The sequence below is a fragment of the Coregonus lavaretus genome (genome assembly GCF_964263955.1).
Source record: "Coregonus lavaretus genome assembly, chromosome: 4".
In the NCBI taxonomy this organism is placed as follows: domain Eukaryota; kingdom Metazoa; phylum Chordata; class Actinopteri; order Salmoniformes; family Salmonidae; genus Coregonus; species Coregonus lavaretus.
Window position 1 is genome coordinate 52327458 of NC_139991.1, and position 11997 is coordinate 52339454.

An 11997-nucleotide genomic window follows, 5' to 3' on the forward strand; every position below is an offset into this window, starting at 1 on the left:
GGTGCAACAAAATGGCCTCATTCTGGTCGGACCCCTTGCAGGTCAGTCGACAACTGGGGCCCGCCACATTCATGATGAGCAATGGATCACGCTGGCACGCCAGCCGCCTCAGAAAAGTCCCTGCCCCTCAAGGAACACGAAGGCACACAAAACAGACATGCAGGCCAGAGACGCCACCGGATGGACCTCCTCCACCACTACCACCTGAGCCCCAGCCTCTGTGGGTTCCCCAAGGGCCAGAGCCACAAGCGGTGGCGGTGGAAGAAAGGCCTATGCGGGCACGAACTCGCCCTGCTTATCTGGGGGACTACTTAACCTCTTTTCATTCTTAGGCTCCGTTAGGTGTCTTAGTCAACCTCCAGGTTAATGGACTGAACTGGCTAGTTTGGAGAGTCCATCCGTTTAAGGGTTAATGTTTATTTCTTACAGGTATCACTCTAGGTTCTTGCCCTATGGACATTTTATATATGGTACCAGTCCCTGGTTTTGGAAAGGGGGGGGAAATGTTATGTATGGTACGACGTGCTGTACGTCGTACTGTACGTTGTTATGGTTTACGACAGTGTGCTGCGTTACGGATGAATGGGTTGTCAGAATGCGTGGCACATGTCATTAATCGACAGAGTGATGTTCAATGTGAAACTGTGCAGATGTCCGTTCTTCTACAACTAGGCTAGATATAACACATTCCATAGAGGATTCGATTGGTAAGAGCTCTATGTATAAGCGCAGAAATATACCCGCAGCTATTCAATAGCTTGGAGCAGCTAGCTAGCTAGCCTCTCCACCTGGGTGTTCTGCTGTCCTCCCACTCTGTTTGGCTTGTGCCATCTCGTTTGGGTTTTGTCCTTGTATTTAATTACTTGTGACAGCCTAACCCCGCAAGATCGGGAGTCTGTGTATGTTTCGCTCCGGCGGGCTTGCAGTTCTACTCTGAGAGTGAGTCACGTGTTGCTAGGTGCACCACGCTTATCTCTCACAGGGCGCAGCCATCTTGCCTAGACTCTTGTGTGTTCCACGGTAAATGAGCTATGCAGTAGCTAGCTTAACAAGAGCAGACCACTGCAGGTCTAGGCACACTCCTTACATCCTGCCAACACCCCCACGTATAGTAGAATAAACTTTAACCTGGAGTGAGTTACAGCCGACCCACACATATAAGCAAAGATTGAGCCAACCTGTGTGTGAGTTTGTGTGCTCTGCCCCTCCCCCACGATCAGGTAGTTCACACCCAGTTCATGTCTCTTCTCCTTCAGATAGTATATGAGACTAAGGCTGGTACTGTAGGACTGTAGTATCTGACTATTACAGTATTGCGCAGTGTATACTATAGGCACATAGTAATATCACACTGTTGGCTTTACTTTCACAGAGAAACTACATAACTATTATGGTGTTTCATTGCGAGAGATGCGAGGTACCCCTGCCTACAGGGGATGCACATTCTGCCTGCATGACCTGTCTTGGGTTAGATCACGCACAGAGAGCAGTTAGAGAACCCAATAGTTGTTTGGCCTGCCCCGCCTTTGGAGAACGCATGCGCTTAGCACGCCTGGAGGGTATGAGGGCCACAGTACAGTCCTCCCCATCTGATGACCGTATTCCCCCCTCTGGGGTGATGCATCGTCGCGGCAGCACCCCGTTGGACTCTTTGGGTGTGCTTTCTAGTGCTGAACTACCTGGACGACTGGCTGGTGTGTGCTCAATCAAGAGCGCAAGGATCATCTTGAAGCACATTAAAGACCTGGGCCTCACCCTAAACATGGAGAAGAGCAGCCTGACTCCCTCACAGCCGGTGGTCTTCCTGGGAATGTTGATCGACTCAACTCTTATAAGGGCACGTCTCCCTCGGGTGAGATCAGAGAAGATACAGGCCTACCTAGACCGTTTCCGGCTTAGACGAGCTGTGTCCGTATTAGAGTGCCAGAAGTTACTCACGTCGGCTTCTCTGTTGATTCCGCTGGGCCTTCTTCACCTCAGGCCACTCCAGCAATGGTTCAACTCTCACCATCTACACCAGAGATAACACAGACATCGTCAGCTATCGGTGACAAACGCATGTGTGAGGACTCTGTTGAAATGGCACTCTCACTCCTTCCTGTTGGAGGGAGTGATACTGAACAGAGTCCACCGCAGGGAGCTAGTGTGCACCGATGGCTCGCTAGCGGGTTGGGGGGCAGTGTTCAGAGGCATGGCAGCGAGCAGATGCTGGAGCCCCCCATGGAGTGGCAAGCACATCAATGTGCTGGAGCGCAGGGCGGTTCGCCTGGCACTCCAACAGTTCCTGCCCTACTTGGAGGGGAAGCATGTCCTGGTCAGATCAGACAACACCACGGTTGGCTGGCAACAACACTTTATGTGTTCCCACCATTTCCCCTGATCACAGCTACGCTAAACAGGGTCAGTTTGAAGAGCCACCTGCTGCTCCTAATAGCCCCATACTGGCCTAGACGACCATGGTTCAGCCTCCTGTTGTCCCTCCTCTCTGGGACCCCATGGCAGCTGCCGCTGAGACCCGCCCTGCTCTCTCATGCTCGGGAGACGCTCTGGCATCCGGACCCACGCTGCCTCTAGCTTTGGGCTTGGCCCCTGAGAGGCGTCAACGGGCAAGTCTAGGCATTAGGACAATTGCTCTCCAAGTTTATGAAGGGAGTTAGACGTCTGCGTCCAGTGAAGGCCCGTTCTGTGCCAAACTAGAACCTTGACGTGGTGCTGTCAACACTTGCTAGGCCACCCTTCCAGCCCCTGGTGTTAGCGTCTTTGAAGCACCTATCCATGAAGGTGGAATAGCTGTTGGCTATTACCTCTACTAAGATGGTTAGCGAACCTCATGCTCTTTCAGTGAGCGCTGAATGTTTCCGAATGGGTGCAGACAAGGGGAGTGTTATCCTCAGGCCTAACCCCTCTTTCTTGCCGAAGGTCCTGTCTGACAGACATGTGAACCGGCCCTTACATTTGTCCGCATACGCACCTCCCATGGCTGAGAGTGGGCTGGGTTTTTCCCCAAGTGTGCTGTGCCCGGTGAGGGCACGAGACACTTACGTTACACGGACTAAGACAATACGACAGTCGGATCAGCAGTTTGTGGGTTATGGACAGAGAGTTCTGGGGAAGAGCCTATCTAAACAGAGACTCTCACATTGGATTGTGGACACTATTACTACAGCATATCAGCTGGCTGGCCGGCCTTTGCCGTTAGCTGTGGTAGTGCATTCTACTAGAGGAGTAACTACATCGTGGGCCCTGCTCCGAGGAGTTCCCCTTGGTGAAATTTGCGCCTCGGCCAGTTAGGCGTCGTCTAGCACTTTTGCTAGGTACTATCGAGTCAATGTTGCTGCCGTCAACCAGGTCGGGACGGCCGTGTTGGGTGTTGCGTCCACTTCCCTGGAGGGGGATGGAGGGACACAGCAACCATGATTGCCCTGAGCTCAGTCCTACTGGATTTTGCTCTTGTGTGGCCATGCCTAGTTGACCGATTAATCTGGTATTGTGATACCATATTGGAGTGATCCAATATAAGCTCAGCAAAAAATGAAACGTCCTCTCACTGTCAACTGCGTTTATTTTCAGCAAACTTAACATGTGTAAATATTTGTATGAACATAACAAGATTCAACAACTGAGACATAAACTGAACAAGTTCCACAGACATGTGACTAACAGAAATTGAATAATGTGTCCCTGAACAAAGTGGGGATCAAAATCAAAAGTAACAGTCAGTATCTGGTGTGGCCACCAGCTGCATTAAGTACTGCAGTGCAACACCTCCTCATGGACTGCACCAGATTTGCCAGTTCTTGCTGTGAGATGTTACCCCACTCTTCCACCAAGGCACCTGCAAGTTCCCGGACATTTCTGGGGGGAATGGCCATAGCCCTCACCCTCCGATCCAACAGGTCCCAGATGTGCTCAATGGGATTGAGATCCGGGCTCTTCACTGGCCATGGCAGAACACTGACATTCCTGTCTTGCAGAAAGTCAAGCACAGAACGAGCAGTATGGCTGGTGGCATTGTCATGCTGGTTGGTCATGTCAGGATGAGTTTTTATTTTATTTTTTATTTTTTTATTTCAGCTTTATTTAACCAGGTAAGCCAGTTGAGAACAGGTTCTCATTTACAACTGCGACCTGGCCAAGATAAAGCAAAGTAGTGCAATAAAAACAACACAGAGTTACATATGGGGTAAAAAAACATAAAGTCAGAAATACAACAGAAAATATATATACAGTGTGTGCAAATGTAGCAAGTTATGGAGGTAAGGCAATAAATAGGCTATAGTGCAGAATAATTACAATAGTATTAACACTGGAATGCTAGATGTGCAAGAGATTATGTGCAAATAGAGATACTGGGGTGCAAAAGAGCAAAATAAATAACAATATAGGGATGAGGTAGTTGGGTGGGCTAATTTCAGATGGGCTGTGTACAGGTGCAGTGATCGGTAAGGTGCTCTGACAACTGATGCTTAAAGTTATTGAGGGAGATAAGAGTCTCCAGCTTCAGAGATTTTTGCAATTCGTTCCAGTCATTGGCAGCAGAGAACTGGAAGGAATGGCGGCCAAAGGAGGTGTTGGCTTTGGGAATGACCAGAGAGGTATACCTGCTGGAGCGCAGACTACGGGTGGGTGCTGCTATGGTGACCAATGAGCTAAGATAAGGCGGGGATTTGCCTAGCAGTGATTTATAGATGGCCTGGAGCCAGTGGGTTTGACGACGAACATGTAGTGAGGGCCAGCCAACAAGAGCGTACAGGTCACAGTGGTGGGTAGTGTATGGGGCTTTGGAGACAAAACGGATGGCACTGTGATAGACTACATCCAATTTGCTGAGTAGAGTGTTGGAGGCTATTTTGTAAATAACATCGCCGAAGTCAAGGATCGGTAGGATAGTCAGTTTTACGAGGGCATGTTTGGCAGCATGAGTGAAGGAGGCTTTGTTGCGAAATAGGAAGCCGATTCTAGATTTAACTTTGGATTGGAGATTCTTTATGTGAGTCTGGAAGTTGAGTTTACAGTCTAACCAGACACCTAGATATTTGTAGTTGTCCACATACTCTAGTTCAGACCCGTCGAGAGTGGTGATTCTAGTCGGGTGGGCGGGTGCTAGCAGCGTTCGATTGAAAAGCATGCATTTAGTTTTACTAGTGTTTAAGAGCAGTTGAAGGCTACCGAAGGATTGTTGTATGGCATTGAAGCTCGTTTGGAGGTTTGTTAACACAGTGTCCAATGAAGGGCCAGATGTATACAAAATGGTGTCGTCTGCGTAGAGGTGGATCTGAGAGTCACCAGCAGCAAGAGCGACATCATTGATATACACGGAGAAAAGTGTCGGCCCAAGAATTGAACCCTGTGGCACCCCCATAGAGACTGCCATAGGTCCAGACAACAGGCCCTCCGATTTGACACACTGAACTCTATCTGAGAAGTAGTTGGTGAACCAGGCGAGGCAGTCATTTGAGAAACCAAGCCTATTTAGTCTGCCAATAAGAATGCGGTGGTTGACAGAGTCGAAAGCCTTGGCCAGGTCGATGAAGACGGCTGCACAGTACTGTCTATTATCAATCGCGGTTATAATATCGTTTAGGACCTTGAGCGTGGCTGAAGTGCACCCGTGACCAGCTCGGAAACCGGATTGCATAGCGGAGAAGGTACGGTGGTATTCGAAATGGTCGATGATCTGTTTGTTAACTTGGCTTTCGAATACTTTCGAAAGGCAGGGCAGGATGGATATAGGTCTGTAGCAGTTTGGATCTAGAGTGTCACCCCCTTTGAAGAGGGGGATGACCGCGGCAGCTTTCCAATCTCTGGGGATCTCAGACGTTATGAAAGAGAGGTTGAACAGACTAGTAATAGGGGTTGCGACAATTTCGGCGGCTAGTTTTAGAAAGAAAGGGTCCAGATTGTCTAGCCCAGCTGATTTGTAGGGGTCCAGATTTTGCAGCGCTTTCAAAACATCAGCTGTCTGAATTTGTGTGAAGGAGAAGCGGGGGGGGCATGGGCAAGTTGCAGCAGAGGGTGCAGAGTTGGTGGCCGGGTTAGTGGTAGCCAGATGGAAAGCATGGCCAGCTGTAGCAAAATGCTTGTTGAAATTCTCGATTATTGTAGATTTATCGGTGGTGATAGTGTTTCCTAGCCTCAGTGCAGTGGGCAGCTGGGAGGAAGTGCTCTTATTCTCCATGGACTTTACAGTGAGTTTGCAGGAAGGGTACCACATGAGGGAGGAGGATGTCTTCCCTGTAACGCAGATCGTTGAGATGACAACAAGCTCAGTCCGATGATGCTGTGACACACCGCCCCAGACCATGACGGACCATCCACCTCCAAATCGATCCCGCTCCAGAGTACAGGCCTCGGTGTAACACTCATTCCTTTGATGATAAACGCGAATCCGACCATCACCCCTGGTGAGACAAAATCGCAACTCGTCAGTGAAGAGCACTTTTTGCCAGTCCTGTCTGATCCAGCGACGGTGGGTTTGTGCCAATAGGCGACATTGTTGCCAGTGATGTCTGGTGAGGACCTGCCTTACAACAGGCCTACAAGCCCTCAGTCCAACCTCTCTCAGCCTATTGCGGACAGTATGAGCACTGATGGAGGGATTGTGCGTTCCTGGTGTAACTCGGGCATTAGTTGTTGCCATCCTGTACCTGTCCCGCAGGTGTGATGTTCGGATGTACCGATCCTGTGCAAGTGTTGTTACACGTGGTCTGCCACTGCGAGGACGATCAACTGTCCGTCCTGTCTCCCTGTAGTGCTGTCTTAGGCGTCTCACAGTACGGACATTGCAATTTATTGCCCTGGCCACATCTGTAGTCCTCATGCCTCCTTGCAGTATGCCTAAGGCACGGTCACGCAGATGAGCAGGAACCCTGGGCATCTTTCTTTTGGTGTTTTTCAGAGTCAGTAGAAAGGCCTCTTTAGTGTCCTAAGTTTTCATAACTGTGACCTTAATTGCCTACCGTCTGTAAGCTGTTAGTGTCTTAATGACCGTTCCACAGGTGCATGTTCATTAATTGTTTATGGTTCAATGAACACGCATGGGAAACAGTGTTTAAACCCTTTACAATGAAGATCTGTGAAGTTATTTGGATTTTTACGAATTATCTTTGAAAGACAGGGTCCTGAAAAAGGGATGTTTCTTTTTTTTGCTGAGTTTAGGTCTACATAACGAAGGTTACGTATGTAACCATGGTTATTTGAGCTGATGGATCACTCCAATCCTCTTGTCGGTGATCTATGGCGCCTCGAAAAGGACAAGAGGTGGGAGTAGTGCGGTGGCAGCTATTTAAGGGGGTCAGCCGCAGCACTACCCGGTACACGGGACTAATTTATTAAAAATAAAAAACTGAAATACCTTATTTACATAAGTATTCAGACCCTTTGCTATGAGACTCAAAATTGAGCTCAGGTGCATCATGTTTCCATTGATCATCCTTGAGATGTTTCTACAACTTAGATTGGAGTCCACCTGTGGTAAATTAAATTGATTGGACATGATTTGGAAAGGCACACACCTGTCTATATAAGGTACCACAGTTGACAGTGCATGTTAGAGCAAAAACCAAGCCATGAGGTCGAAGGAATTGTCCGTAGAGCTCAGAGACAGGATTGTGTCGAGGAACAGTTCTGGGGAAGGGTACCAAAACATTTCTGTAGCATTGAAGGTCCCCAAGAACACAGTGGCCTCCATCATTCTTAAATGGAAGAAGTTTGGAACCACCAAGACTCTTCCTAGAGCTGGCCGCCGGCCAAATTGAGCAATCGGGGGAGAAGGGCCTTGGTCAGGGAGGTGACCAAGAACCCGATGGTCACTCTGACAGAGCTCCAGAGTTCCTCTGTGGAGATGGGAAAAACTTCCAGAAGAACAACCATCACTGCAGCACTCCACCAATCAGGCCTTTATGGTAGAGTGGCCAGACGGAAGCCACTTGGAGTTTGCCAAAAGGCACCTAAAGGACTCTCAGACCATGAGAAACAAGATTCTCTGGTCTGATGAAACCAAGATTGAACTCTTTGGCCTGAATGCCAAGCGTCACGTCTGGAGGAAACCTGGTATCATCCCTACGGTGAAACATGGTGGTGTCAGCATCATGCTGTGGGGATGTTTTACAGCAGCAGGGACTGGGCGACTAGTCAGGATCGAGGGAAAGATGAACGGAGCAAAGTACAGAGAGATCCTTTATGAAAACCTGCTCCAGAGCGCTCAGGACCTCAGACTGGGACAAAGGTTCACCTTCCAACAAGACAACGACCCTAAACACACAGCCAAGACAACGCAGGAGTGGCTTCGGGACAAGTCTCTGAATGTCCTTGAGTGGCCCAGCCAGAGCCCGGACTTGAACCCGATGGAACATCTCTGGAGAGACCTGAAAATAGCTGTGCAGCGATGCTCCCCATCCAACCTGACAGAGCTTGAGAGGATCTGCAGAGAAGAATGGGAGAAACTCCCCAAATACAGGTGTGCCAAGCTTGTAGCGTCATACCCAAGAAGACTCGAGGCTGTAATCGCTGCTTCAGTTAAAGCTAAAGGTGCTTCAACAAAGTACTGAGTAACGGGTCTGAATACTTACGTAAATGTGATATTTCCGTTTTTTTTAAATACATTTGCAAAAAATTTTGAAAACCTGTTTTTGCTTTGTCATTATGGGGAATTGTGTGTAGATTGATGGGGGGGAGGGGGGGAAACAATTTAATCAATTTTAGAATACAGCTGTAATGTAACAAAATATGGAAAAAGTAAAGGGGTCAGAATACTTTCCGAATGCACTGTATATAACCTTCATTTCCCATTTAGCCACCCAGAGGTGCAACATTTCTAAACCCAGAGGTGCAACATTATAAGACTTCTGGGAACGCTTGCAAAACAGACCAACCAGACCAGGCCGGGGTTTGGGGTTTTAGAAGTCAATGAGAGAAGTGAAAAATGATTCCGTAATTTTCTCGAAATCTAAAGCCACAACCTTAAGTAGTTGAACATGTTATTACTCCAACTTCGTGAAAGTGACAAATTGGCACGTTTTCATTTTCATCAAACACTTTGTCGAAGGAGTGCTTTTGATTTGACGCCTGCACATGCGCACTTCGGCACGAGACGACCGTTAGACCCGATGACGTGTTTCTGCGCAAGTGCTTAGCTAGCCAACGTCGCCATGACATCGCCTACAAGCATGATCATGGATTTCTATTGAAGAAGCAGTTTCTGCCTATATTCCAATGGAGGCTGTTAGGAGGAGCTATAGGATGAGGGGTCATTATAATGGCTGCACTCTGTTCACAATGTTGACATCAGCAAACCGCTCGCCCACACGACGCCATACACACCGTCTGCCCAGTACAGTTGAAACCGGGATTCATTCCTGAAGAGCACACTTCTCCAGCGTGCCAGTGGCCATCAAACGTGAGCATTTGCCCACTGAAGTCGGTTACGACACCGAACTGCAGTCAAGTCAAGACCCTGGTGAGGACAATGAGCATGCAGATGAGCTTCCCTGAGACGGTTTCTGACAGTTTGTGCATTAATTATTTGGTTGTGCAAACCCACAGTGTTATCAGCTGACCGTGTGGCTGGTGATCCTGCAGGTGAAGAAGCTGGATGTGGAGGTCCTGGGCTGGCGTGGTTACACATGGTCTGTGGTTGTGAGGCCTGTTGGACGTACTGCCAAATTCTCTAAAACGACATTCAATTCTCTGGCAACAACTCTGGTGCACATTCCTGCAGTCAGCATGCCAATTGCACGCTCCCTCAAAACTTGAGACATCTGTGGCGTTGTGTTGTGTGACAAAACTGCACATTTTAGAGTGGCCTTTTAATGTCCCCAGCACAAAGTGCACCTGTATAATGATCATGCTATTTAATCAGCTTATTGATATGCCACACCTGTCAGGTGGATGGATTATCTTGGCAAAGGTGAAATGTTCACTAACAGGGATGTAAACAAATTTGTGCACAAAATTTGAGAGAAAAGTTTTTTGTGCGTATGAAAAAATTCTGGGATCTTTTATTTCAGCTCATGAAACATCGGACCAACACATGTTGCGTTACTGTTTTTGTTCAGTATATATTCTTATCTTGGCCAAATTGTTGTTTTTGTGTCACTCCCTTCTAACGAGGCCTGTGATCATCATAGAGGCGAACAGAAGGCATATCCATATTCCAGAGAGTCTTAGCTTTCAGGAATGGGGTCATAATAGTTTATAGCTAAAATGGTTCAAATGCTAGAGCCAAATACATAGGAAGAAAATAAATTCAACATGCCACATTGCCTTCAGAAACCGCCAGCGCTTCTGTTGACCACAGTGATAGTTTGTAAACTTGATACACAGACAATGAAACAACTGTAATATCCTATATTTCACCGAGTCGTGGCTGAACAAGGACATGGATCATATACAGTTAGCTGGGTTTTCCGTGCATCGGCAGGACAGAACAGCAGCCTCCGGTAAGATCGGGGGATGTTGTGTGTCTCTTTGCCAACAACACCTGGTGCACAATCTCTAATATTATTATTCTCAAGGTTTTGCTCGCCTGAGTTAGAGTACCTCATGATAAGCTGTAGACCACACTATTTACCAAGAGATTTTCATCTATATTCTTCGTAGCTGTCTATTTACCACCACAAACTGATGCTGGCACTAAGACCACACTCAGCGAGCTGTATAAGGCCATAAGCAAACAACAAAATGCTCATCCAGAGGCGGCGCTCCTAGTGGCCGGGGACTTTAATGCAGGAAAACTGAAATCTGTTTGACCTTGTTTCTACCAGCATGTCACATGTGCAACTAGATAAAAAAAAACTCTAGATCACCTTTATACCACACACAGAAACTCATACAAAGCTCGCCCTCCATTTGGCAAATCTGACCATAACTCTATCCTCCAGATTCCTGCTTACAAGCAAAAACTCAAACGGGGAGTATGAGTGACTAGGTTAATAAGGAAGTGGTCAGATGACGCAGATGCTAAGCTACAGGACTGTTTTGCTAGCACAGACTGGAATATGTTCGGGATTCTTCCGATGACATTGAGGAGTACACCACCTCAGTCACTGGCTTCATCAATAAGTGCATCGATGACGTCGTCCCCACAGTGACCATACGTACATACACCAACCAGAAGCCATGGATTACAGGCAACATCCACACTGAGCTAAAGGCTAGAGCTGCCGCTTTCAAGCAGCGGGACACTAATCCGGACGCTTATTAGAAATCCTGCTATGCCCTCCAACAAACCATCAAACAGGCAAAAAGTCAATACAGGACTAAGATTGAATCGTACTACACCGGCTCCGATGCTCGTCGGATGTGGCAGGGCTTGCAAACTAATACAGACTACAAAGGGAAGCACAGACGCGAGCTGCCCAATGACACGAGCCTACCAGATGAGCTAAATCACTTTTATGCTTGCTTCGAGGCAAGCAACACTGAAGCATGCATGAGAGCATCAGCTGTTCCGGATGACTATGTGATCACGCTCTCCGTAGCCAATGTGAGTAAGACTTTTAAGCAGGTCAACATTCACAAGGCCGCAGGGCCAGACGGATTACCAGGACGTGTACTCCGAGCATGCGCTGACCAACTGGCAAGTGTCTTCACTGAAATTTTCAACATGTCCCTGACTGAGTCTGTAATACCAACATGTTTCAAGCAGACCACCATAGGCCCTGTGCCCAAGAACACTAAGATAACCTGCCTAAATGACTACCGCCCCGTAGCACTCAAATCTGTAGCCATGAAATGCTTTGAAAGGCTGGTCATGGCTCACATCAACACCATTATCCCAGAAACCCTAGACACACTCCAATTTGCATACCGCCCCAACAGATCCACAGATGATGCAATCTCTATTGCACTCCACACTGCCCTTTCCCACCTGGACAAGAGGAACACCTATGTGAGAATGATATTCATTGACTACAGCTCAGCGTTCAACACCATAGTGCCCTCAAAGTTCATCACTAAGCTAAGGACCCTGGGACTAAACACCTCCCTCTGCAACTG